Raw genomic sequence first — 4,502 nt, 5'->3', positions numbered from 1 at the left:
AACAGTCATATCTGCACAGATGACAATGTTCCAAAACCAGCTATATCAAACTACAATAACTTACAATGTTTCATGTTCCTGTGTCAAAATAAGTTAAATCCCAAAAGACTTTTCCTATAGGGAACTGCTGATCATTTTCCTTCTGAATTAATTGTTTATTTTGTTGGCTAATTTTAAATTTCAAAGGCTAAAATAGTGTTATAAGAAGCAATAGCACTCAATTATTTAACATTATTTTAAAAGCTCCTGATTTGTTGTGTGTCATAAACATGGAGGCTGAACATACAGGAGGTATTTTAGAAGGTAGTGAAGGCGTTGGTATTGATATTATAAATGCTGAAGTTGTAATTGTTCAACAAGAAAATGTCAATATAATGGACATAACAGTGGAAACTCCACAAAATGTGGAACAAGTAGAGTTGGTAGAAGAGATGCCTGGCCCCTTTGGCAAAGAAAAGGAAGAAAAACGAAAGAGCATGGAAGAAAACTGTTGCAAAAGTTGCTAGGTAAGTTAACAACATTTGGTAAAGAAAACTAAACTAGCCTAATCTTAACACTCATTTGAACTAAAAATAACCTAACCTCAACTAAGCTAACCTAACCTCAACTAAACTAACCTATAACCGCAACTAAACTACTTAATCTCAACCAGCCTAAAGTAATTCAGCTTAGGCCCTAACTTAACTACAACAGTTTTTGACAACGTTTGCGATCTATAATTTGTTTTTATTACAGGTTTAGTATTTTTTTTAAAGGTATAGGAGAACTAATAATCCCTATTTTGTTTTAGACACCGCCCGAAGGGATTTCCACAGATGCCTAGTTGTAAACATTCGCCAAAAGTAAGTACCGCTGCGCAGAACTTTCACTGCAGGATGTTAGAAAGATACATCAGCAATACTATAAAGACGCTGACCTTCAATCAAAGAAGAATTTTATTCTTCAGCACGTCATTGTTTCCTCAGCAAAAAGGACTCGTCTTCCAGAAGGTATCAAATCAAAAAGAAATGTAAGTACTGACTTTTTCTTACCTAAAATGAGGAACAACAAAACTGAGAATGTTAAAGTATGTCGGGCAGCACTACTTACAATTTTGCAAGAGAGTAAAAACCGAGTGCAATTGATTTGCAAAAAGTACCTGGAAACAGGCGTCGTACCTTTGGAGACTCGTGGAGGAGCACGCCCAAGTTGATAAATATAATATAAAGAAAGACAGCATCAAATCTTTTATTAAAACATTTATTCCAGTACAAAAACACTATTGCAGAGCGAAAAACAAGCATAGGCAATACCTTCCAAGTGAGCTTAACATTACAAAAATGTGGAAAATGTATATTGAGCAGCATCCAACTGAAGAATTAAAGTGTGAGTATGACTTTTTCAGGCTGGTTTTTTCTTGAGAACTTTAACATTGGTTTTGACGCTCCGTACACTGATAAGTGTTCCAACCTGCACAAGGCTTGAGTGTGAACTAGCCACAGAAAAAGATGCAGGCAAGCGTGAAACACTAAAGCTAAACCTAAAAGCCCACAAAGTCCGTGCAGACAAATTCTACAAACTTTTTAGCAAGAAAATAATGATAAAGAGCTTATTCTGAGCTATGATTGTCAGAAAAATCTTGTCCTTCCTAAAATACCGGACCAAGCCGCATACTATAAGCGCCAGCTATATCTATATAATTTTGTGATTTGTGAGGGACATTCTAAAGTCCTCTTGAATTCAGAAAACACCTTTTCTTACCTCTGGACTGAAAACCAGTATGCAAAAGGGTCCAGTCAAATTGCATCTGCTGTTTACCACAGGTTAACAAGCGCTAAACATGGAAAATGTCACCACAGTCAAACTTTTCTCTGACGGCTGTGGTGGCCAAAACAAGAACACAACTGTTGTCGGTATGATTGCTCATTGGCTCCTGAAAGATGCACCTAAACATGTTACTAAAGTTGTACTACTCTTTCCGGTAGTCGGCCATTCTTTTCATTCCCCCTGATAGAGTGTTTGGAGTACTTGAAAGGAAATTTCAAGATCTGAGTGTAATCAACAATCCCAATGAGTACACTGAAATAATTGAAAAGCACTGTACTGTTGTGAAACTTGGGACGGATTGCCCTGTGAGTGATTGGAAAACTCTAACCGATGCTGTTTCTAAAAAAACCAGGACAATGGCATTTTCAATTTCAAAAGGCCAAGAAATTTATCTTTTCAAGAAGTAAAAGTAATCCAAACTCCATCCTGGTACAAGGAGAAGCAAACTATGTATTTGAAATCGGCGAGAGTAAGTCAGTAATGAAAAGGGGGAAAATTTTTGACAATGCAGTTTTGAGAGTGATACAAGAAGGACACCTCAGTGAAACAAGTAAAAATCAATGATGTGAAATGCTTGCTAAATCTCCACTATGGAAATGATGGCAACGGGAGCCAAAGTTGAAGTTTTTTCAAGGACTTATTCCAGCTAAAGGCGAAGAAGATGATGATGATGATTTTGAAATAAATGAAGAGGATGAGCCTATGATTGAGTGAAAATATTTTTAATAAACGACACATTTATTTTATAAACTCTGTAGATAAATAAATTCATGGTTTTGTATTGAAAATGAATACGATTGTGTTCATTAATCCTAACCTAACTTTACCTAACAATATAGGCTACAATGTTTTGAGAAAAAAGGATTTAATAATATAAGGTTCTGTTTTTAACTTATTTTGGAATGGTAAACGCAATTTAACTGGTTTTGGAACCAAAGTTAAAAAGCAAATGGCGGAGAGTAAGTTTCCAAAAGCAGCTAAATCATAGTTACTGTTCCAAAACAAGCTATGCCATATATTTAATCGGCTGCAGTAATTATAACTTTTGTACCATTTTTTAGCAATTTTAAAACAATATAACTAATTTTTTTAAACCTTTTTTTTTAAACAAAAATCATAAAAATGTAATGGATGTGAGAAAAAGCAATCAGTTTTTGGCATTTATCTAAAAAACTTGCAGAGTGGATTTTAGCTTGTTTTGGCATTTGGCGACTCATTTCTAAAAGAATGATGATCGACAAAGTCAAAAGTCTTTGATAGATCAGCAAGCAAGCGTGAATCCAAGAAGCGTAAATAAACTATAAAAATATTGTTTTGTTAAACTGTTTGAAATCTTCTGGAAGAGGAGATGCCGAACGTTGAGTTATTTTGTAATTTTGGGTAAATATTCTTTTTTTTTAAGATACATATAATAAGATGCAGGAGAGTATCAGCATTTTACACATACAAAACTTAAACACCCTTCAATCCTTTAGGTTCGGAGTCACGAAAAAAATATAATAAGGATGCACTTCGAGAAAGCAGTGAATATGTGTGTTAAAATATTACATGACTATTTTTTATAATATTCGAATAGAACCAAACAGACTTATTTGAACTAGTGAATTCTTCACTTTTCATATCCGAATACCTCTTCACTATTCGCATCCGGGGAGTGGAGTGGAGTGGAGATATAATTGTGTTTAGTGTTTGTTTGTGTTCGTGTTTTTGTAGTTGTGAGGAAGGTCATGGACTTGTTTGTTGATGTTGTGGATGCATTGAGTCTATTTTATTAGAATCTGCGTAATTCTAAGTAAAGTTTTAACCCTTTCCTGCCCATAGGCTCCGTATGGATTCAGTTTCTTTCTGATTTTTTTAGAGCTAACATCTGAAATCTTACAGATTTTAAACTCTGGGGACGGGTAAATTTGATGTTTGGGTGGGAAAATGATTTTTTTTCATGTTGGCAGACCTGTAAATTCTCAAAAGAAATGGTTTTGTTCAGCTGAACTCACAGCTACTACATCAACTGCTGGATTCATAATTTTCAGAGATAAATTAGTATTATTTACTATTGTTATGGAAACTGGAAAAAAATTATTATGATGTTGCCTGGGTTTTCACAAATGTATTTACTTACATAAAATTAAGATAAGTGGTATAATCTTTTGTAAAACACCCAAAGTATAATTGAATCCGTATGGATTCAATAGGCATGACAAGTTCATTGTTTTAAGGTAGTGAAGTTCTTCCTATGCCTGTAAGTGCCATATGGATTCAGTTATTTTGTTCAAACGTCATGGTTCCTGCTGTACCTGTAGGTGCCATATGGATTCAATTTGATTTACCTGTGACTAGTGTTTAACTGTGTATATTGCAATTTGTAATAATTTTGACCAGTATTGTAAATAATACATTGTTCAATAAAATACAAAATGTTATTGTTATTATTCTCCTATGTATCTAAAAGTTTTTTTTTGTAAATTAGTGCCATATGGCACCAATGGGCAAATAATTGTTTAGTGACAAAGTATTTGATATTGGATACTTGTGTTCCTATAGAATCCATATGGACACAGTTTCCTAAATGTTTAAATTGTAATGGATTTTCAAAATAATTAATGAAAAGTGATTATTCAAAGTATAAATAAAAGCATTTGTACAGAAAATTATTTTTTTTCTTACTTTTTCATAATTTGGGCATGAAAGGGTTAAGA

This window comes from Homalodisca vitripennis, chromosome 1 (genome assembly GCF_021130785.1).
Source record: "Homalodisca vitripennis isolate AUS2020 chromosome 1, UT_GWSS_2.1, whole genome shotgun sequence".
NCBI lineage: Eukaryota > Metazoa > Arthropoda > Insecta > Hemiptera > Cicadellidae > Homalodisca > Homalodisca vitripennis.
This window is presented reverse-complemented; position numbering follows the sequence as displayed.